This window comes from Carex rostrata, chromosome 4 (genome assembly GCF_964058835.1).
Source record: "Carex rostrata chromosome 4, lpCarRost1.2, whole genome shotgun sequence".
NCBI lineage: Eukaryota > Viridiplantae > Streptophyta > Magnoliopsida > Poales > Cyperaceae > Carex > Carex rostrata.
The window spans coordinates 10,542,542-10,567,847 of NC_135921.1; the positions used below are offsets into that span (position 1 = coordinate 10,542,542).

The window sequence follows — 25,306 nt, forward strand, 5'->3', positions numbered from 1 at the left end:
AGTTACATTATCCTGATATAATCTAAAAGAAAAAATGAATTCATCATCTTCGAGCTTATATCCGATCGCATTGGGCATGAACAAAAGATAGCTTCTCCTTCTTCAAATCATATAAAATTTTCATATTCTGTTGTTGTATGCTACCGATAATTGTTTCTTCCTCTGATTCCAGGATTAGTAAGCACATCAGTCCAGTATCATCGATTACTTTTAAGTAATTATCCATCGGAAACTCCATGTCGGCATTATCAAAATGGTACACAAGTCTAGGGACGACCAACTTATCTGTCGAATTAGAAAGTGGTGCCCGAAAACAAAGATCAAAGGTACCGGACGTTTCCCGGGCAACTTTTAGCTTAGTTTGCGCAACAAATGCCCTTTTAACATGTTTAAATGCAGCAGCAGCCATGCGTGTAACGGGTGTGCCAGAATCTATGATTACGCCGCCTCTACCATTCTTCAGTTCAAATACGGATGTCGGATATTTTAAGCGTCTTGTACCCACAGTTATCCCCTTCAAAGAAAGGTAATATAGCGAGGGAATTTCCGGGTTTGTTAGGATAGGCGTAGTTTGAACTGGGCCTTTAAGTTTAGCTAGTGAACCCATGAATAAGGGGCTGGTATTATTCTGGTCAAATGAGGTTAAACAATAAGCAAATTTACCGACTCCGAGTTGAGAAACGAGAGATAAGTCACCTCGACCAAAACCCGCAATGCCAGATTCATTAAGAAAGATACCTTGATTTAACACCCCACAACCAAAACCTATGTTTTGTACGGTCACCATATTACCAGCTGACCCAAGCGTGAAAGAATCGCTCGAAAGGATGCCAGTTGTGGTTGAATTGTCACCGTACCCGTACCGATACATACATTCTTCGTGGCAAGCATTGAGAGAAAGCGCATTGCATAATTTACCAGCACAAGGGTACTTATAGTATGTAGACGAATCGGACGGATTATACAAAGGAAATGACTGGTTAAAACAGATGAGACATGGTTGACACTGAGTCCATATCAGGTCACTGCCTGTATCAAGCGTGAGTAACACAGCTTGACCCGGCGTGCCGATTTCTATCTCAATTAGATATTCTCCTTCATTTGGCGCGACTGGTTCTCTTGTATTGATATGGCCGGGAAAGCTCATGTGCCGTGCGAAAAGTCGGGCAGCTCTATTGCTGGTACGAGTTGCTGCTCGTTGGAGTCGTTCCAACTTGCTATAGCCAGAGAAGGAATCGACACGGGTAAGTTCAAGCCGGATGTCAGGGGATGTAGAAAGGGAAGGGGAAAGAAAGTAAATTAAGAGAAGAGGTACAATCTGCAGCATTTGAGCTTGTCTCATTGTTTTGAATTGGGAAAAATGATAGGAAGAGTGTTTTCTGGGCACAGGAGAAGTAGGTGTATTTATATATATTAGAAGATGTATTAATTACTCTATTTGGCAATTATGCGTTGACAAATTAAACAAGAATGCACATGGTTAGCCATGTAAGCTCATGTGCAGCTTGTTGGCTTTGCGTCTGAATGTGACTTTTTCTCAATTTTATATGTAATTTATAAAACTAAGGATTTTGATTTACCGACTAAAATTGGTCGGTCTTATTTGCATGTACATAAATCCATGAGAAAAAGTGGTATGATAATTCTTAATGGAACTATCTAAGCTGAATTGTTGGGAAATAAATGGGTTTGGTGGGGTGGTATTAGTAAAGAAAAAAATGTTGGGGGTATATGTGAAAATGTCTATTTATGAAAGAAATCATGGAAAGAAATGGGAGGGAATAAATTTCAAGGAAGTACGCATGCTTTGAGTAATATTTTTTTTTATCAGGTTAATTATGTAATTAATTAATGTAAAACTTAAACCTAGTTTATCCAATTGTGCAACGAGGTGATATTGAATTGGGGATGACCAAGTTAATTGAAGAAGATGATGGGTCGGGCAGCAGGGTCAAGAAGTCAGGGCAGGCGAATTTAGAAAGAGGCAACACTGACAGTAGGTCCCAGCTATTCAGAGAAGGAGCTGTTGTGTTGGACTTCATTAAACATGACAGTTGGGTCCCGCTCAAACAAATACATAGAGGTACTGGAGAGAAGACAGGAGAAGAGGAATAAGCAAACAATTCATCGACACTTTCAGAGTTTGTTAGTAGTCTGTTATGCCAGATTGGCGCTTATCGCTGACATGGCAACAGTAAATTGATTTTGCATTTCCTGTACCTGTTTAGATTACTTTTCTTTACATTTTGCATCGCCTATATAAGGCAAAGACTACTGTGGAGTTGGTTTACGAATTTTGATAATGAATTAGGCGAATTGCTTTGAGCATTCGTACGTTGGTTGCTTGTCAGCACCTTCGTTTTATCCCAAATTACTTATTCTCTTTACTCAAGTTCATTTCTTTCTGTTATATTCTGCAATTGCGATCTAAGCTCGTTGCAGTTGTGGTATCAGAGCCTCCGATTCACATCTGGGAAGCTAGTTCTTAGTTGCGATGCCGCCAAAGAAGGTTGTTGATCAGTCTGACGATGGGGCACTGGATCTGATAGCACTCAACGACAGGCTCAATCAAATAGTTCGAGATTCTCAATCCACATCTCAGACACGAGACGATCATGTTATTGCTCTTGAACACCGTTTCCAAGGTGCAGAGGCAGGTATTGCTGAACTGAGAGGCCAATCGGACATGCTGAGAGAGTCCGTCAACGGCCTTCAGACGCTGCTACGTGACATCGCGGCTCGTTTGCCCGAGAGGCAAGTTGAAGTGGGGCAAGGCAGTCACACAGCTCGATCTAACCACTCTTTGGGAGGAGGAGATGATGTCAGACAACCACCACATGGCCACGATTTTTTCTTTACTGGTGAGAACAGACAAGGTAATACGTATCATGATCAGTACAACCAACGAGTGTTCATGCCAAGGGTAGATATGCCGGTTTTTGATGGTAATAAAGCTGCTAGTTGGTTAGAACGTTGTAAGCTTTATTTTGAGGTAAATCAAACTCCTGAGCACTATAAAACCAGATTGGCATCATTGAGCTTTACTGGTGATGCTGAAGAATGGTATGAGTGTTATCGGGAAGAGAATCCGAATCCATCCTGGCCAGTTTTAGTAGATGCAGTATTTGAGAGATTTAAATTGCGCAACAACGTCAACCCAGTGATTCAATTCAAGATGGTAAAACAGGAGAGTACCGTTGATGAGTATGTCAGGGAATTTCAAAGGGCTAAAGCTCGGTTATTGGTTGAAACTGGTATCAAGCATGAGTATTTTTTTGTGTGGAGTTTTGTGTGTGGACTGAAGGAAGAAATTCAAAACTCTATCCATCTGTTCAAACCTCAAAACCTCAATGAAGCTTTTAATTTGGCATTAGAAATTGAGGTCGCAATTGGACCTAGTGACAAGAAGCCTACATTTCTTAGACCCCAATCCACTCCCAGCCATAGAATTCCTCCCATACCTAACCATAAAAATACCATGACCAAACCATCTGATGGAGGGTATAAAAGGCATTTTGAACAAGTCAACAACACAAAACCATTCATACCAAACAAACCACACTCAAATCTAACCATAGATCAAAAGAGAGCCCTTGGGTTGTGTTTTAGGTGCAATGAAAAATGGAGTCAAGGTCACAGATGTAACAAGGGGTTACACACCATGGAAGGGGAAGAAGAAGTAGATCTAGATGCACAGTATCAGTTGGAGATATCTGATCAAGGAGAGGGAGTTGAGAAGAACTTAGAAGGAGAGGAAGAAGAAGTTATCATAGGTACTTTGAGTGGTAAAGGAAGTACCAGTAAAACATTACAGTACAAGGCCAAAATTGCAAATATCTCAATCTGTTTATTAGTGGATACTGGGGCATCTCACTCTTTCATTAATCCCTCATTGGCTCAAACCTTGAATTTGAATACAGCAGCTGCAACCACCTTGAAAGTCAGAAGTGCAGGAGGAGAAAAATTGACTTCCAAAAAAATATGCAGAGATGTTCAATTCAGCATACAAGGTTACCAATTTGAAGCTGATCTTAGAGTGATGGAAGTACTGGGGTATGATATAGTGTTGGGGATTGATTGGATAGCTGAAATGGATAAGATTGAGCTGATTCTAAAGAAGGGATTGGTAGTAGTAGAAAACAAGGGCAAAAGGGTCAATTTATTATCTGATAAGGTAGAGGCTGAAGTCCAAGTATTGGAAGGGACAATTAATGTGATGAGGGAAGTGAAAAAAGGTAATCAAGTGTACCTTGCACAAATATTCCAATTGGAGGAAGGAAGTGAGAAGAGCTGTGCAGTTGTAGACCCCACATTGGCAACAGTACTTGATCAGTTCCAAGATGTGTTTGCAGAACCTATAAACTTACCACCACATAGAGCTGTTGACCATCAAATCATCCTCAAAGCTGGTTCTCAACCCATAAACATCAGACCATACAGATTCTCTCACCACCAGAAAAATGAAATTGAAACGATCATCAGAGAGTTGTTACACCAATCCTTTATTCAGCCAAGTATCAGTCCCTATTCTGCTCCGGTATTGCTGGTAAAAAAGAAAGACTCCACTTGGAGGTTGTGCATTGATTATAGAAAATTAAATGATGAAACAGTGAAAAATAAATTCCCAATTCCCCTCATTGATGACCTACTAGATGAATTGCATGATGCTCACTTCTTCTCAAAACTTGACCTTAGAGCCGGTTACCACCAAATCCGAATGGCTGAAGAAGACATCCCAAAAACCGCTTTCCAAACCCATGAAGGCCTCTATGAGTTCAAGGTCATGCCTTTTGGCTTGACCAATGCCCCTGCCACATTTCAAGCTCTAATGAACAACACATTCAAGCCTTTTTTGAGAAAATTTGTTTTGGTTTTTTTTTATGACATATTGATTTATAGCAAGGACTTAGAATCTCATGTGTTACATCTCCAGGCTGTTTTGCAAAAATTACAAGAAAATCAATTATTTTGCAAAAAGTCAAAGTGTGAGTTTGGGGTTCACAAAATAGAGTATTTGGGTCATATAATCTCAAAAGAAGGGGTAGCCACTGATCCTAGGAAAATTAAGGCAATGGTCGATTGGCCAGTGCCAAAATCAGTCAAAGGACTAAGGGGTTTTTTGGGGTTAACGGGGTACTATAGGAAATTCATTAAAGGATATGGAGTAATCTCTAAGGTTTTGACTGATCTGTTGAAAAAGAATTGTTTCAGATGGAGTGAAGCAGCACAACAAGCTTTTGAGCATTTAAAGAAGGCCATGGTTACATCCCCAGTCCTCAAGTTGCCTGATTTCCAACAGCCTTTTGTGGTCGAAACAGATGCCAGTCAAGATGGTATAGGTGCAGTTCTCATGCAAGGAAGAAGACCAATAGCATTCATGAGTAAAAAGTTAGGTGTGAAGAATCAGGCCCTTTCCACCTACGAAAAAGAACTGATGGCATTGTTTACTGCAGTCACCAAATGGAAACATTACCTTCTTGGAAGTGAGTTCATTATAAAGACTGACCAGATTAGTTTGAAATACCTGTTAGAGCAGAGAATTAATACACCCATGCAGCACAAAGGATTGAGTAAATTGCTAGGGCTGAACTATAGAATTGAGTATAAGAAGGGAGTTGAGAACAAGGCAGCTGACGCTCTCTCCAGGCAGGAAGGGAAAAATGGGGAAAATGGTGTTGAAACAAAGGAAAGAGGTGTAGAAGGAGGTACTGAGACAATTAGTGTGGAGCAATCAAACAAGAGAAAAAAAGAAGCTGAGATTAAGGTGGTCAGTGAACTGGTACCTAAATGGGTGCAAGAGGTGAAGAACAGTTATGAAAATGATAGCTGGATTGAGGGTTTACAAAAGAAGCTAAAAGATGGAAGTGCTCAGCTCATACCACACCATTTAACTGAGTTTCAAGGAATAATTAGATACAAGGGTAGAATTTGTGTGGGAAATCAAGGTGAATGGAGGCAAAAGATTTTGAGAGAATTGCATGACTCTTGTTTAGGGGGACATTCTGGCATTACCGCCACCTATCAAAGGATCAAGAGACATTTTTTCTGGCCTCAGATGAAAGAATCAGTTCATGCATTCATCCAAGCTTGTGTGAACTGCCACCTCAACAAACCTGAGCATGTAGCTTCCCCAGGATTACTACAACCTTTGCCAATTCCAAGTGAAGCATGGAGCAGTATAGGTATGGACTTTATCACCGGATTACCAAAATCAAAAGGCTATGAGGTGATTCTAGTAGTAGTAGATCGTTTGACCAAGTATGCCCATTTCATTGGTCTTGCCCATCCTTTTACTGCCTCCACAGTAGCCCAAGCTTTTATGGAGGTTGTCTATAAATTACACGGGCTACCCCTCACAATTGTGTCAGACCGTGACCCAATTTTCACCAGTCGTTTCTGGAAAGAACTGATGACCAAACTAGAAGTGCAACTGAATATGGGTACAGCTTACCATCCCCAATCTGACGGTCAAACGGAAAAAGTAAACCAATGTTTAGAACAGTACCTTAGAAGCATGGTATATGATAAACAAACCAAATGGGCACAGTACTTACCACTAGCAGAGTGGTGGTACAATTCAAATTGGCATAGTGCAATAAAGGTGTCACCTTTCGAGGCCCTCTACGGGTATCCACCACCACAACTCGCTCTAAGCAGTGCTCCAAGAAGTCAAGTGGAATCCGTCAATGTGTTTCTAAAGGACAGGCAAGAGGCTCTGGCTCAGTTAAAACTCAACTTGAGAAAAGCACAAGAGCGAATGAAAAGGAATGCAGATAAACACAGAAGCGAGAGGAAATTCGAAAAGGGAGACTGGGTTTACCTGAAATTACAACCATACCGCCAAATTTCAGTAGGAGGGTTGCGCAATCCGAAACTCAGTCCCAAGTATTATGGCCCTTTTGAAATCCTCAAATGTGTGGGTTCTGTAGCCTACAAGCTCAATCTACCTCCTGACTCGTTAATTCACCCGGTATTTCATGTTTCGCAACTCAAAGCCAAGTTAGGAGATGCACAAGTCCCTTCGCCAGAACTACCAGTATTGGGACCAGGAACTATTGTGGTACCGACCCCTCACCTGGTGTTAGATCGCAGAATGGTCAAGCGCCGAAATGCGGCAGCTTCGCAACTGTTGATACAATGGAAAAATCAGTCGCCTGATGATGCCACATGGGAGGATTATGAAGAGATTGTTCAAAGATTTCCTGATTTTATTCGTGAGGACACGAATTTCATTAAGGGGGGAGGAATGCAACGAGGTGATATTGAATTGGGGATGACCAAGTTAATTGAAGAAGATGATGGGTCGGGCAGCAGGGTCAAGAAGTCAGGGCAGGCGAATTTAGAAAGAGGCAACACTGACAGTAGGTCCCAGCTATTCAGAGAAGGAGCTGTTGTGTTGGACTTCATTAAACATGACAGTTGGGTCCCGCTCAAACAAATACATAGAGGTACTGGAGAGAAGACAGGAGAAGAGGAATAAGCAAACAATTCATCGACACTTTCAGAGTTTGTTAGTAGTCTGTTATGCCAGATTGGCGCTTATCGCTGACATGGCAACAGTAAATTGATTTTGCATTTCCTGTACCTGTTTAGATTACTTTTCTTTACATTTTGCATCGCCTATATAAGGCAAAGACTACTGTGGAGTTGGTTTACGAATTTTGATAATGAATTAGGCGAATTGCTTTGAGCATTCGTACGTTGGTTGCTTGTCAGCACCTTCGTTTTATCCCAAATTACTTATTCTCTTTACTCAAGTTCATTTCTTTCTGTTATATTCTGCAATTGCGATCTAAGCTCGTTGCAAATTGTGCCTCTCAAGGAACGTTCTTGTCTAGTCTCACCTTAATTCTAGGCGTCTTCTCCAAAAAATAATGGGTCAAAAAAATTTCTTGGGTACCTAGAAGCTGTAGCGTGAAACATCTCTAAGTATGTGCAACGGCTAGTAATTAAGTATTAAAAATTGTACATTCTTTGCTTTTCTTTTTGTACTGGTCGGCAATCTTTTAGGCATATCATGTTGTATGTATCTTTGAGAATCAAGGTAAAATGCATTGCAAATTGATGGAATGTTGACATTAGATGAAATGTAGATAATATTATAAATGGATTTGGGTGCTTTAATGAGACAAACTATAGTTAATCAGAGAATAGACTCTGATTGGAAACCCTCTGCTTTAACCGAAATTCAATATTACGAAATGGTTATCACCCAAGGTTCCTCATTTTGTGAGATTCAATTTGATCCGTTTGTTATATACTAGCACAAATCTTAAAGGGACTATGTACGTTATTTTTGACTAAATTGACCCGGATATTAATTGGATGGTCCGGATTGATTCAAATGGTACATTACCTCATAGATCTGGACTCAACAAAAAGGAGAAACTTCCGCATTAAATCTAACACAAAACTCAGAAATAAAAGATTACTTACAAGGATGTTGGCTGTGCAAAATTTGGAGGAAAATGAACTCTGGTTGAAGTGTGCTATGGAGAGAAGGACTCAAAAAATATCTGGTGTATAGGTCTGAGTGTGTTTTTGATTTTTTTTGTTTTTTGTAATTATTTTAGAAACATGATGTAATACATTTACATTTAAACTTGATAGCATCTATCAAGGATTTCAACAAAAAAAAGAATCTAACACAACCATAGAATTTGGCAAAAAAAAATAGTTTATCCTTGGTGAAAGTCATGCTATATGATTTATTCTCCTTTTTATTCACCATTACACAATAGAGGAGACAATCGAAGAATGCAATTAGGAGCAATTCTGGCAGTAACAAAATTCTCATGTAATGTATGTATTATGACTGTAATTTCTGTAGCTCTTATAATAATTCGAGGGGAACCGTGTCTCCTCCTATTTCACATCCTTTCAATCATTTTTTTTTCCACAGCTGTATACTCTCCAATCTCCATTAACTTAAATAATAAAATATAACCACATCTTTCCATTTATTAAAGCAATACTCTCAATGTGAACAGCCATGTAGTTTCAACCGTGTATGAAAATGTGGAGTCCAAGTTACTCTCGTGAACTAGAAAAAAAACAAAATTCTTATTGAAATTTGGACTTACCCTGACACAAGAGATAAATTTAACAACGAATTAGGATTTTCATAAAGAAGAGGGTCACTTGACAATTTATACAATCACAAAAGATAACGTTTAAATTAAAACGTTCATCAAGTGATTTAAGTTTTTTATGATTCAAAACTAACAACTCTTGATGTACCGTTAAATGATATGTAAATTGCATGAAATTTCATTGGTACTTTATTTATATACCCAACAACAAACTCAAAAAATTATATTAATAATTTTGAACTTTTATTTGAATTGATTGAAGAATATATTACGAAAATTGTCAAAATAAATCATTATTAACTGATCCCTCCTCTTTTATAAATTTGTTAGTAATGAATTCCTTTCATTACACTATTCATTTTCATTCAATTAAAAATTATTTTAAAGCATCCTTATTATTATTCTTTATAATGAATTACATTAAAATATTCTAAAAAAATGCGTCCCAATCAATCACAACAAAAACATATGTATAAGGGCGGACCCACATACAGTCAGAGGGGGTAGCTGACTGCCTCTGAATTTTGAAATTCAGTGAAAAAGTATGGATCCGGTACCACTTTGCTCTTCCTTGGAAATTGCTTTGCCCCTCTCTAGAATTGAAAAGTCCGTCAGACCAGTTCAAAAGCACTATTAATGAGAAATTTTATTGTTTTTATAGAAAAATTTATAGAAATTTATGGCTCCGAGCCAATTTTTTTTGTTTTTAATATGTAAAATAATATTATTTTATTGTTTTTTTTTATTGTAAGAGTGTACTATTGTATTGTTTTTGTTTTTTACCCAGTAACTAATTAGTTAATGGGTTTGAGTCCCGATAAACTATTTTAATCTGATTTCTGCCCCTCCCTGACAGAAATTATGCGTCCGTCCTATAAAGAAGAATAGATGTATACCTGCAAGCAACTAGTGCAAAAAATAAAAAATACGTAAGTAAACCCTAAATACGTTGAAAGGCAGATCTAGAAGTAATAATGAGATTGTGGAAATTTTCAGTACAATACTGTAATTTTAAAATTTGTAATAAACACAGGGACTATAAAAACTAAAAAGTAATACTAGTACGGTCAAATAAGCATTATATAAATCTATCCTGAGCTGTATAATATCTAAATCTTAAGAAAAAATTAATCAAAACCTCTGTTTTCATTGAAGCATGTTCCACCCAATCAGTAGCATGATAGCATCTTCATTCTTCAACCTTTTGATTTAATATGTTAGAAATTGAGGCTTGCACAGCTGTTCTAGCGTTCAAACCACACAATTCGCCGCGTTAGTTTAATATATTGTATTCATATAATTTGAGGAAACTAGCACCTATTTTAAATTTTGGGCCCAATTAGGCCTGCTAAGATCTGTATTCTTTATTGACCAGTCTGAAATTTCTAGTGTATTCTTTATTTACCAAACAGTAGAATTTGGACCTTCTCTATATTTTAGGGAATTCACACCCTCTCCAATGCCTGATAAGGGAATCTTTTACAATTACTAGATCTAGACCGTTCTTTTTAACTTGGCACGGATCTTAAAGTCCAATAATACTGCCCCTATGACAATCCGAATTTCAAACCGGTTGAGAATTAATCTCAAACCGTAAAGTGAAGATAATCCTCTGCAATACCTGAGAGAATACAAATCTTTTTAGGGGTGTCTTTGAATCTTCAAAAGAATAGTGGAGATTGTGTTTGGAAATATAAGAAAAATGCTAAATTAGAAATAGTGCAGATTTTGTCTTTTTAAAAAGGGCGTACTATTTTTCAACCCACAAAAAAATTCTAATATTGAGTGTTGAGATAATTTTTTACATTTTAAAATCTAATTTATTTTTATTCTTTAAATCTTTAATTCTCTCTCGTATTTTTAATTCCATATGTGCTAAAAATAGAATGAATGATTTGCCTGTGCCGTATATTTTAAGCACAGGTTATAATCAGAGAGAAAAAATCCATCTTTTTTAAGCACAATGAATCTTTTTCATGGACATAAAAATCGGAAATACCAATTATCCTTATTATCCACCAACAAAATTATTTACTATTATGAGCAACAATTTTACTAAAAGTGAACAAATAACGAGTTAATATATTTTTTAATTGTTATTTTGAATATAACATAATATGAATCAAACGAAACTAACAGCTAAACTTATTCAAATAAAATTAAGATTAGAGGTGCTCCATAGAAACCCATGTCACGTTTCAACTGTCGCAAAGTTAGATCGGAAAATGTCAGGCATATGGAATGGAAAAGAATTTTCTAAAAACCACAATTAATATATCTGTTGTTGTCTATGATAAGATGATTTTATTACTAATTTAGATCAGTGTTCTAAATATTAAAGCTGCATGCTTTTTGATATCCAAAGGCATATGGAAAGGAAAATAATTTTCTAAAAACAACAATTAATATATATATATATATATTGTTTTCTATAAATAAGATTATTTTATTAGTAATTTAGATTAGTGTTCTAAATAGCTAGTTCTAACGGTGCAATATCTGAATTATAGCATTTTTTAAGACTTTTCATGATGCCGAGAGAATCCATATTTAGAATCTTGATTTAGATTAATTTTAAATAAGGAGAACTCTTAATTAGTTGCTCTTTAATAGACAATAGCTGGTCTATTTAAATTGACATAAACTATTTCTTCATTGAAACATTTATAAACAACAAAACATTACAACTCTCTTGATAAATTTATTTTGCCTCAATACCTCAGGATTATTTCCATGGGCGCTTCATTCTCTAAAACTTCCAAGGCAGGTTTCATATATATAGTCTATCATGATGGTTTATGATTTTATTGTTTTGCAAAAAAAAAAAAAATCTTATTTTCTTTTTCTTAAGTAGTCAAACTGCAAATATCTTGTGCTTTTTTTTTTCTTTTTTTTTGAAAAAGTAGCAACAGCTACCTGTTTCATTAAAGAAACAACAACAAACAATATCTGGAAAAGAAGAAAAGAAAAAACCACTAAAGGCTCACTATCTTGTACTTGTTCATCAAGGTACCACTATCATCTCCCTACAAATTGATACATATAACCCCTACTGGTACTGATTCTCAGAGCAGTACCAAGTAACCTACAAGACTGGATATCAACCCATTACCAGTTTATTTTTTATTTTTTTATTACAAGTTTATCAAAACAGCAAAACACATAAGCATAGAAAACAACTTTTTTTTCAATTTGTCACACACAAAAGACATAAAATTACGAAATACAAAAACAAGCAGTAGCAAATGCAGTGCTTTAGTTTCTCTTTTGTGCATTTTTAATACAAAAAACTTCACACTAACAATATACTTTCACTATAATGCCAGATGAAAAGCACATCGTCAGTAATAGATGCGTCAGTTCAGGAGGACCCAATGAAACCAGAAAAAGAGGTGATATTTACTATGAAGAAATTCAGCACATGCTATCGTGCCAAAATCGAGAACTACTCACAACTTAAGAACTGTCCAGAAAATTTCATGATCAATTGTGGTACGTTCCATCTGGGTGGCTACTTGTGGACCGTCGATTACTACCCAAGATTTTATATTGCTTCTGTTGACTGTACTGATAAGGTGGCATTGTGTATCAAGCTTGTCAGTGTAACAGTCACCCCACTTAAACTAGATGCTCAAATAAGCCTAATTGATCCAAGTGGAAAACATTTGGTGTTCTCATACAAAAATCAGGCATATCGCAGTACTTATGATGGGAAGCCAATTAGACTTATGCGAAAAACCAAATTAGATTCTTCAAAGTATGTCAAGGATGATTGCCTTTCGTTTGAATGTCAAGTGAGTGTTTCAAAGTGGTCTCCTGCCAAAGTTTGTTAGGAAGAAATCTTAGTCAACCATTTCCTGTCCTCTTTCTAAATTTGCCTCTAATTTTTTGTTTTTCTTTTTCATCGTTTTTTTAATGTTGTATTTTTCTTTTTTATGAAAAGTCAATGTGATAAAATAATCTGTTCACAATATGTGTCTTTCAATGGCAATTTCTAACTACCATGTAACTCCTTTTAGTTTGTCTTTCAATCACAATTCTAAAAGGCCACAATGATAGTGCATAAACTAATATACAATGTTAAGTGAAGTTTGAAATATATATATTTAGAATACACTAAACTATGCATGTATATTCTAGATAGTATCTTGTAAACCATCCATGATATGTATAAATATGACTCAAGGTTGTTGACACACACATATATGATAAAAACCTTGTAACCAATTTACTTGTATTCTTTTTTAATAACAACAAATTCATTATGCAACTCCTCTGTTCTCTTTCTTTCCTGTATCCCATATCAACTTATACCTTATTTTCAACGGTTTTTCCCCCACCTCAGACAATAATGAGCTAAAGTTTGAAATTTTTAGCCAAACAATTTTTGAAATTTCTACCATTTCGTCCCTCTTCTATGACTTTTAACCAGTGGCGTAGCCAGTAGATAGAAATATGCCCTCTCTATCTTTGCAGTCAAATTTTGTACCTAAACTACCAGAGAGACAAATTAGCATATTCACAATGTAAAAAAAACAAGGTACTTGCTGCTGGGGCTTAGACAGATACATAAAGGATTGATATATTTTACTAGCAATTGCATCTGATACATTATTAAAGTACAATATTGTGGTACAATTAGGTACTAGACAAATACAATCCATGGGCTTGCAATACTACTAAATGTCTAAATCTGATATTTAATATGGTGGGTTGCAGAAAACTGAGTCCTCTGAAAAATGGGGTACTAAAGTGGTGAAATCATGGACGCCCTGTTCAGCTCAGTATTGGGAATGGGTATAGGAATGGAATTGAAAATTTTTTGAACTGATTTTGTATTGTTTATGTGGGAAAAATAAATTCAGTCTGAGTGAATTTTTATTCCACATGAACAATAAAATTCGAACAGGGCCGGAGTGTTTTACAAAATTATAAATAAATAAAATGTCTTTCCAAGGTAAATTATCTTTTATCCACTAATATTCTGTTAGCATAGGTGAGCAAATATTGACTAACCAATTTGAATCGGACGCTCAAAACCAAGTAAATTAACTACAGTGTTCTTCAAAAGTTGTAGACAATCCGCATAACATTTAGAAAACTCAGCAGGGTCATGGGATCTAGTGTTTGGTAAAAGCCCCCACGGGCTCAACCCGGATCGGTCCGCCCGTGCCCGTGCCACGGGTATGCACGGGTACACGGACACGAGTATTAAACGGGCCAGATCTAATTTTTTAGAAAAAAAACCCGTGTTTACCCGGACCCCCGTACCCGTTAACCCGTATCCGTGAGTCCGTGCCCGTGAACCCGTGCGCCCGTGCCCGTGCCCCTGCCCGTGAACTCGTGACAGTTTTTTTTTTTTTTTTACTTTTGGTTTAAAATTCAAATTTTAAACCAAAATTTCCCCCATTCCCCCCATCCCCTACCCCATTTATTGGTTTTCAAAGAAAAAAAAAACCGGACCCGTTCCTGGACACGGACCAGACCGGACCGGACCGTCCTGCCCTCGAACCCGTGACGGGCACGGGTATTAAACAGGCAGGGTAGGATTTTTGAAAAAACAACCCGTGATGCCTGGCCTAGACATTTGCTAACGGGTAACCCGTGACCCGTTCCGGGTTACCCGTTACGGGTAACGGGTAGGACGGGTAAAGGGGTAGGTCGGGTACGGGTAAAACCCGTAACGGGTAGACGGGTAATTGGGCCAAAACCTATATCCGGTCCGTTTATTACCCGTACCCGTTGCGGGTTGACGGGTACGGGTCTGGGTATCCGGGTACGGGTCCGGTCCGCCCGTTTTTTTTTTTTTTTTTTCTGTTTTTTTCAAAAAAATTCAAATTTTTTTGAAGTGAAACGGGTCGGGTACGGGTACGGGTAACGGGTACGGGTATGCGGATAGATGGGTACGGGTAGGCGGGTACGGGTTGGCGGGTAGACGGGTACGGGTACAACGGGTTATTTTTTAAATCATGTTATCCGGTCCGTTTATTACCCGTACCCGTCTACCCGTCTACCCGTTTGTACCCGGGCAACGGGTACGGGTACCACGGGTAACGGGTACGGGCCGGGCAAAACAGGTTCTACCCGTTCCGGGTTTAGCAAATGCCTAGCCTGGCCCATTGTACCCGTGACGTCCGTGACCGTGTCTACCCGTGCCCGTGCCCGGATTTTGCCCGGACCGTTTACCAAACACTAATGGGATCCACCATGTTAAATATTGTTGGGGTCGTTTGTGGCATTACGAAGCAAAAGTTCAGGTGTGCCGTAGAAACAAAAAAGTAATCGCTGCGAAGATCAAACGGACAAAGTTAATTGTTGTCCTCCAGTCAACCTGATCGAACGGCCCACGATTATTCCAATTCTCTTGCACAAGACACATGTTGGTCTGACGTTGCTGCTTTTGTGAGCTAAAACAGGGGTAGGCAAACATTAGTAATCAATATAGAGGTAATTAAATTTCATTTTTCAGGAGTAAGCAATGAATTGGCTCCGCCTCTATAGATATTTGTATGGGTTTTATAAAAAATTTATAATATATATTAGTTTTATTCATTATTAATTTGTTTTGTTTTGAAAATATTTCATCAAAAGCACAAATTGAGATATCAATAATACTTTTTTATTCGTTTACTCGATCCATACTGTATTCGAAAAGACAAAAAAAGAAATAGAAAAAAAAAACTTGTTAACTTATCAAATACAAATAAGACTAAAACTCTTTTTTCATTATCATAATTAGTCTGAATATAAAAATGTTTTCACCTGATCCGTATGTATCCGTTGACACCTCTACTGTCAGTTGACCACCTTTCCTCCTTCCGCCTACTTCTCCTTTTATCTCATATATACTTGCAATTTGAAAATTATCACGTGTTTGGTTTAGTGGCCTAGCTAGCTTGAGTAGGGTTATATGACCATTGACTACGAGGGTTTCTTCGACGACTAATGTTACATGTCATCCGTGTTTCGGGTTCGTTTTGGAGCGTTCCTGATTGATGGAAAAGATTTTATGATATGGCAATTCTATCTCAAACGAAATCATGGCTATGATAATATTTTCTTACATAGTCTTCTTTAAAGAAAAAATGGCCATGCGTACATAGTCAACAGATGATTATTTTTCCCTCTAGGCAATCATAGGGATTTTAGGGTTATTTTTAGGATGCTTGAATTAAGGGTGCCAATTGTACTTTTTTAGCTGTTTACTCAGTCTGTATCATATTTGATAAGGTGAGTATGAGTACGATTTTTTTTTCGTTAGTTTATTGGGTATGGGTATAGCTATGGGTATGAATAAATTTTTTTGTTTGTTAACCAAATGGGTAATTAAGGGTATGGATAATAACTATTTCATATCCGTTACCCTATAGGATAATTATAAAATCCAAATATATATTCAATTCAATTTCCAACTCACCTAAATATATATTCATGTATATTTCATGTTTTTGAATTTTCTTCCTTTATAAAAACAATTTAGTTAGAATTGATTGTACATTTATTTTTATTTTTTATTAGAAATGCAATTACATATGTGTGTGAATGAGTTTTTGATATTTAATTTGTAAAATATAATAAAATTAATTATTATATTAGTATTATCCGTTATTTATCCGTTACCGTTTTGCTACCCAATAGTATTAACGGATAAGGATAGAATAGAATAAGGTTAATTTTTAATTGGGTATAGATAAGATATGAATAAAGTCAATTTTAATAAATATGAGTATGAAAATATCTCCAATTCCGAATTTTCTTTCTTTTTATGTGTTAACTCTTTTTATTTCTTCATTGCAAATAGCAATGTATTTTAGCCACTAGTTAAAAATGTAGATTTATAAACCTCTGTTTTGTTATTACCCGTCTACACTTTGATATTACATGATGTGATCGATCCTTTCTGGTTTCTATCAAACAGCTCTAATGTTTTTTTTCTACTTCTAAATTTATACAATTTTCAGATTTAGCTAAAGACAAACTTGGGTTGCCGCAAATGTTGATCCGGGTTCATTATTCGTTTGTCGTTCGCCATTTAAATTTGACCTAGCTAGGTTCACTTATATTGATTTATTTATTATTTTAAAATGTGATGGGAACTAAATTCTGAAGTCCTTTTTAATGGTCTAAATTCAAAGTCAATAAGCTCCATTTTAAGAATTCTTTTTGCTGCCTTTCATATCATGTGAAAAGGTGTCTAATTGAGAAATGAGAGGTAACATAATTGACTAGGAAAAAGTCCTAGAGTTGTTGTACTCAAAGGTTGAGAGTTCGATTTCTCCTCACGACTTCGCAGCTTCTGCGAAGGTTTTCAAAAAAAAAAAGATGTCTAATTGGTCGTTTTAATTCAATGAGCTCGATATCATTTTTCTGACCTGATATATCTAGTCAGATTCGTGAATAATTCATTTTTTTGGTGATAGCGAACCGAACGTCAAATTATTTGATTGACCGAACTTTGACCGAATTATTCGTGAATAATTTGCGAATTTTACGAATTTTTCCCAACTTTTACAAATAATACGCGAATTATTCCCGAATCTTTTGTAGGACTGAGATCTCTGATCCGGATAATATTTCTGAATCATTTCCGAATTATATCTTAATTATTTCTGAATTTTACTCGAATTACAAATTTTTGACCCTACCAAACCGAATCCGAAGAATTCATTTCTCATTATAATTGGAAGCAGACAAAGTAGTTTAGGACCTTAATTTTTTGTAAAGAGTTTAGGAGGTTAATTATTATGCTAAAAATAAGTTAAGGCGTGATGATGTATACTTACTACTCAGTGTAAGTTCTTTGTTGAGATTTTATTGTTACCGGGTCATATGAATTTGATATAATTTGAACTAGGGGAATTTGATTAGTTAGCTTAAAATGGTATCAAGTGGTTCCTTACCTTTTTTACGTTAGATTTACTTAGTTATTTGAGTAGTTGGGATTAATTAGGGGGTGAGTAAATTGTTCATAATTTGTGACTCGCTCATAAGTCGCTCGCTAAAAGTTCATTAACAACTCGCTCATTATTAACTTGTTTAAACTCACTCCTTATCAACTCGCTCGTTAACTTAATGAGCCGAGCATGAGTATACCTCAACTCTCTCATTAAACAACACTAAACACTCATGTACTTTCTTGTTATATTAATGATAACCTACAGATTTCTACTGTAAAAAGAAAACAAAAGAAGGTTAAATGGATTATGATAATTTGTTAAATTCTATCTCCATTCTCCATTCTTATATTATGCACGTAATTGTCCTGATCCGCCAACGACTGAGATTGAAAGATGAATTCTTAAATTGAATATCAACCCTCCAATCACATAATATGTCTTCTTTTGATTAAATACATCTATTTGATGTGTAAAAGTCTAAATTTAGTTAAAAACATACTCGTCACACAGACTGCTACATAGTTTATCATATTAAAATTGAATAAATCCCTTGCTATCTTCGATTGTTGCAATTAAATTATTTTCTTATTTCACTATTTCCTCTGTTTTATTTCTCCTCTTCTTCTATAGTTTCGACAATGAAAATGGAAACAATCATATGTTTTCGGATTTAGAGCTACTGTATCTTAGCAAATAGATTAATAACAGATCTTGTGCTGGTGGAAACAATCAAATCTTTCAGATCTAGGGAGAAAATGAACAATATCTAGAACTTTCGTGTAGAGAAATTATATATCGAAAAAATTCCATTGTTAAAATAATTTCCATCAAAAATATATATGTACAGAATCCTTATTTGAATCATTTAATTATATCTTTTTCAATTTTGTTTCTTTACATATCATTTCTCCTCTAAATCGTTTAATGACATATTTTGTTTGTGGAGACAATTAAATATTAAATCGCAATGATACTTCAATAATTTTTTTCATGTTATATTTGATCTTTTTTTTTCATTTGTTGTTGTTTCTTTTATTGTTATTTATTATTTGAATTTTTTTTCATTTGTCTTTTATTTTCATTTAAATATATTTTTTTTAATTTTGTGTGAATGTCAAACAAAAAGTCTTCTCATATTCTATTCAATCTTATAATATGTCTCCGTTGCAACGCACGGGCACGATACTCGTAACTCATAACTCACTCGCTAAAAAATTATTAACAACTTGCTCATTATCAACTCGCTCGTTAACTTAATGAGCCGAGCATGAGCATACCCCAACTCGCTCATGCTCGCTCATTAATCACCCCTAGTTGAGACTATTTCAAATATATATGGTTAATGGATAGCTCTTTTCCTTTGTGTTTTTTTGTTATTTTGGTTTCCCTTAATGGAACAGTGGCATTGCCACATCCCAAAAATAAAAATAAAAAGGTGAGGATCAAATTGAACAAAATATGATTTTTCTTCATTTTTTTTTCCATTCTAGTTATTTTTTTTTAATATTCAAAAACATACGGAATCAGTTATATAAAATTTTCTATGAAGAATAAATATCAATTTTATAATATCATATCATGTTATTTTATTCTAAATTATATAAAAAATCATAGCTAAAATGCAAAAAAATATATATAAAAAAAGGGTCAATTAACATTTTTCTCTTTTTCCTTCTGCCCCTGTTGATACAATATGGTGCGAAACTTCTATTTTCAAACTAAAAAGGAATGTAATTTTGAACTCTCCAGTTATTTTTCTGAGAATTTTGCCTCCTTTCTGTTCTTGCCATTTCATAATACCAGTTAATTACTGTAAAACTGAATCATTAATTTCCAAATTATTTGATGAATAATCAATTTATTTTGAATTCAACTTAATTTAACACAAAACATATCTAAATTAAAAAAAAAACATATTTAAAATTTTAGTTTCTTTATTTAATTATTTATAGGTCAGCACGGTCAATATAACCTATACGGCTATACCCAATCAAAATTTTACTGGGAGGAAGAAATTGACTATTTTTTCTGCTTTGTACCAGATAGGGATCACATCAAAGTGGGCTTCTATTGTGTAGAGATTAGAGAGCAAGGTCTAACATTGACTTTGAGAGCCACACCTTTTAGTCACAGCGATCAGGGTTGATCCTTATCTCATACATCCACAATTCCGCATTCATAAAAGAGGAGGGTTCAAATGCCTCCATTTTTTGTGTCTCCATCATGCCTCCATTTTTTAAAACTTTAATAACTCAAGATTTAAAACTTAAAAGTCAAAATAAAACCGTTAGATGTGATCTATGTTATTTTCTCTATGTGCTCATAAAAAATTATCACATTTCAATTTTGTTTTTATGTGAATCAATAAGTTCAAAAATCAACGTCTAGAAATCATCCAAATTAGTGCATTTTTTACAAGCTCTTGATGACAATCAAAATAAAATTGAAATGTCATAATTTTTTACATGTGCATAGATAAAATGATGTAGATCATATCCAACGGTTTTATTTTGATTTTCAAGTTTTAAATTTTGAATTATTAAAGTTTTAAAAAATGGAGGCATGGTGGAGGCACAAAAAATGGAGGCATTTGAACCCTCCTCTTCATAAAATTAGATTAAAATTATACAATTAATTTCGCAAGCTTGTATCCGAATAAAAGAATTCCTTGTGAATATTAAATTAAATAGTTTGATGGTTTAATATAAAATTTTATTAATATATATATATATATATATATATGAGGAGGGATTCAATTACATTTTTTTTGTGACACCAAATTACACTCTTGATTTTCAAAGTTTTCAAAGTTCAAATAGCCGATCCAAACCGTTCAACATAATGGATATATTAAAATGTACTTGCAGATCAAATTTTACATTTTTTGGAAATTTTTTACTATTTATAAGTATTTAACAAAATTGCTATATTTAGACAATTGAATTTTTGTACTCATCTTAATAAATAGTAAAAAAATTCCTAAAAATATAAAATTTGATCTGCAAGCACATTTTAACATATCCATCATGTTGAACTGTTTGGATCGACTGTTTGGACTTCAAAAATATAGAGTGTAATCCGATGTCACCAAAAAAATGTGTAATTGATCTCTTCTCTCTCTCTCTATATATATATATTTATATATATAGAGAGAGAGAGAGAGATGGGCTATGGTGCATTGTAATGGATGGAGGGGTTTGTGCATTGGATCATAATTCTAAAATTAAAAATTCAAATGACCGATCCAAACCGTTCATCTTGTTCTCCATATTAATATGTGCTTGGAGACCAAATTTTACATTTTTCTGAATTTTTTTACTATTTATTAAGTATTTTACAAAATTGTTGATCCAACGGTGACTGCTTATTGAAAATCGTTGTTTTTTATGGTCCAGATTTGTCTGAAAAACAACGATTTTCAATCAATTTTAAAAAATAGTAAAACATTTTCAAAAAATGTAAAATTTGGTCTCCAAACACATTAATATGGAGAACAAGATGAACGGTTTGGATCGGTTATTTGAACTTTGAATCCGGTAATTTATAGTCCAATGCACAAAGATGCCTATGCATTGCAATGTATGGTAGCCTTACTCATATATAAATATATCCAATTAATTTTGATTGCTTTTAGATTTTAGAAATTAGAAAAAACTCTCATAAATTCTAGAAATTAATTTCTGTAATAGATGAATAAATACGAATTAATATTTTTGTCAACATGACGTTTTATAATAAATCTCTCTTTTTATGAAATTATCGTACATTATTGAAATTGAAAATTTCATTGCTACCAATAATTTGAAATTGAAATAAAACTACCAATGTAAATGTTCTACACAGATAGTAAAAATTAATTTGTTGCAAATAAAAGATTTTAAAACAATACCTGATTTTCCTAATGCTCCGAGCTTTTTTGGAAAACATTAATAATTGATTAACTATTTAAAAAAAAATGAAACAGGCCAAACAAGACAGATATTTGTGGGAAACAGGTAAACAGCAAAATTATGAAAGTAATTAATGATCTAAAAATTTTCAACGCTGACTTGCTTTTGCATCCCACAATGATTGTACCAAAGATGCCAAACTGGACCATATATAGTTTGGTACAGTCTTCAACTTCTGACTTAATTAGTGACATGTACTCGTCAAGACTCAAAAGATGAGAGGAGACCTTTCTTTAAACCTCAACAAGCTAATCTGTACCGCTCAAATTGGGGGAGGTCCCCAATTGTCCGGTAAGATTATTTTAGCTTTAAAAGGGCAGGCCTGAGGAATCTCAATCACACTTACAAAGATTATATATAGTAATATAGATCATAGAGTATACTTTTTTATCTATAGAAATTCATATACTATAAAATAATATAAAATATTAGAATGATTGCTCCAAATTTTGATACATAGATGGAATCTTACAAAAAAAAAAATCAACTCCAAACAATGAATCTGAATTTTTATCTCGGCTCCAAATGCTTGGATTGTTCTGATCAGTATGTGGTTGTTGGACGGATAGGGTACAGCCAAGCCATTAATTGAGTATAATCAGAAATAATCGACTGATTAATCAGAAAAATCCGTAACGGTTTAATTACCATCAACTACTAATCAGTCCATTAATCAGTTTAAATGAACGTTTTTTACAACACTGGTCCTGATAACGCTGTGATGTCACTGGTGTGTGATAAATTTAATGGATCTGAATAAAAAAAAATTAGCTCCAGGGATTCGTGCCAAACTTTTTTATAGTTTTGTCTATGACATCTAAAATTTAATGCAGCCATTCTAATTTCTGTAAATAAAAAAATTATTTGTATAGACTATAGAGGAATAGGAGAAGTTGATGAGACGAGACTTTAGCTACTGATCCTACCACCACCCAGCTTGGTGCACTTTAGAAGGCCTATACAGACGAATATTTGATGATATTGACATGCTCTTTCTTTGCTTTACTTCAGATCCTCTAGTAGTAGTATTCTCTTTTCTGGATGGGTTTGTGATGTGTGTTGGATTGAGTTTTCTTTAATTTACTTGGTCCATATTCTGGCTGCTAGCTTTTGATCAGACTCCTTGTGTCCAAGTTTTTAAATCGAATCAGTGACGGTAGAATAAAATGAGGCATTTTTTTTAGAATATGACATAATTGTACAAAATAGGTAAGTGTCTCCCTCTAAACTCTATGGCTTCGCGTTACTGTTAATTTTTTTTATTGAGAGGTCACAATTTCAATTCGGATAAAAAAATTCTCTTGTGAATAAGTTGGGTAGCTTAATCTCTAATCTTTACTCAAAAGGTCTAGACAAAAAAAATCAATTTAGCGATACGATTATAATTATATACTTAAAAAGATAGTTCAAATGTCTTTATTTTTAGAAATATAATAATTTAAAATTTAAATATTAAAATAAAATTGTTAGACATAATCTATATTATTTTTATGCACACGTAAAATATCATGATGACATTTCAATTTTTTTTTTCATTAGTATCAAGAGTTTGTAAAAATACATCGATATGGATAAATTATGGACATTGATTATTCAACTTATTGATTCATATAAAACCTAATTTCAAAAGTGATTTATTTTTATGTAAATGTAGAGAAAATAATATTGATTACATCTAGTAGTTTTATTTTAACATTTAAGTTTTTAGAATTTTTGTTATTATAAAATTAAAAATAATAAATAAAAACATGATAGAGGTACAAAAAAATTGAGGGATTTGAACTCTCCTCATAAGAAAATATGCTGTTCATACTTCATACTAATGTGAAGCGTTTTCTAACGTTACAAATTCACAATTTTTATTGGGTTTCTAATTAAGATCATAGATTTTTTAAACAGGAACTTAATTAAGCTTAAGCGCATATACTTTTATCTTTTAATCCTCCTCATATATTACAATTTTGAGAAAAATGAGATGAGACTACTATTGAGAATATATGATAATGTGACTCCATGATATCTTACCATGCTGGAGCTCCATGTTTATAAGCAGGGGCGGATCCAGAATTTTTGTAAGGGGGCAAAAAATATTGAATCAGATTTAATCCATTAACTAATTGGATACTTGATAAAAATAATAATGCTTTGACTTATACTTTTCAACGCTCTGACTTATAATTTCTGATGCTCTAACTTATAATTATAATTACCAATCATAATTCAAGAATTATTTTGATTTTAACACTAAATTTAACATGAATTATAAATCAAACATTTAGAGAGGAGAAATTTTTTTTCAAGGGAGACAAAGTTGATCGGAACCGATAAATCACCACTAAAACTCAAAATCCAGGGGGCACCCCCCCGGGACCATGTGGGTTTGCCTCTGTTTATAAGGAACTATCTCTTTTTACTTGTGAGAAAAAAAATTATGCTCTCATAAGAAAAAAGTAATTCTAATGTGCAGCTTCTTCAGGTATTTGTTGTCAATCTTTACTAATTTTGTGATTTTATCCATATTAAACTATTAATTTATAGATGTGTTATTATCATCTAAAATTCTTTATTAAATTAGACACAATTTAAGATATATTTTGCTATTTACCAAATCTTTTGAAACTTTGAACAATTTGGTAATCTCTAGAACCATTGAGTTTAGTGGTAATTATACATTTTCCTATTACATCAATTTATATACAGTCTACATAAAAAAAAAATATGAAAAGTAATTACAATTTTTAATTTTAAAAAGATAATATACAATAAAAAAAGATATCACTAGAAATAACTTAATTAATGAACGTATCATTTAAAATGTACACTAAAACTGCCTCTAAGAAAATTTTCAATGTAATGCAATACTAATCAACACACATTAATTCGACAAATAAGTTCATTGCCTCATTGCTACTGAACTTATGATTCAGTGGAGATATGTGATGAATATTCTCAACTTTTTTTTTTTTTTTATTGTTATATTCTCAACTTTATGAGTTATGTTATAATGCATGTTGGAAGTGCGTTATAACGCGTGAATAAAATAGCGCAATAGACCAAAGTCAAAGACGAAAGAGAGAAGAACATTCATACATTTATGCATAATGCATATTGGTCCGTGTTATAAATTAATATTTTCATTTTAAAATTCAAACAATCAATTTTGAACCATTCAATATGGTCTTCATATGAAAGTAAAATGTACTTGTAAATCAAATTTTATTGGGTAAATTTTGTCATAGGTCACTAAACTTTGTTATTTGTCACAAATTGGTCACTCAAATTTGATTTGTCTATTTTTAGTCACTTAACTTTGTTATTTGTCACAATCAAGTCCTTCTATACTTTTCCATCCAAAATCTTAACGGAA

The 25,306-nt window shown here is 34.1% G+C and overlaps 1 pseudogene; it reads right to left on the reverse strand.

Moving 5' to 3' along the window:
• LOC144552877 (aspartic proteinase nepenthesin-1 pseudogene) lies at positions 1–1,358 on the reverse strand (annotated as a pseudogene).
• Between the last annotated feature and the right edge of the window lie 23,948 nt (positions 1,359–25,306).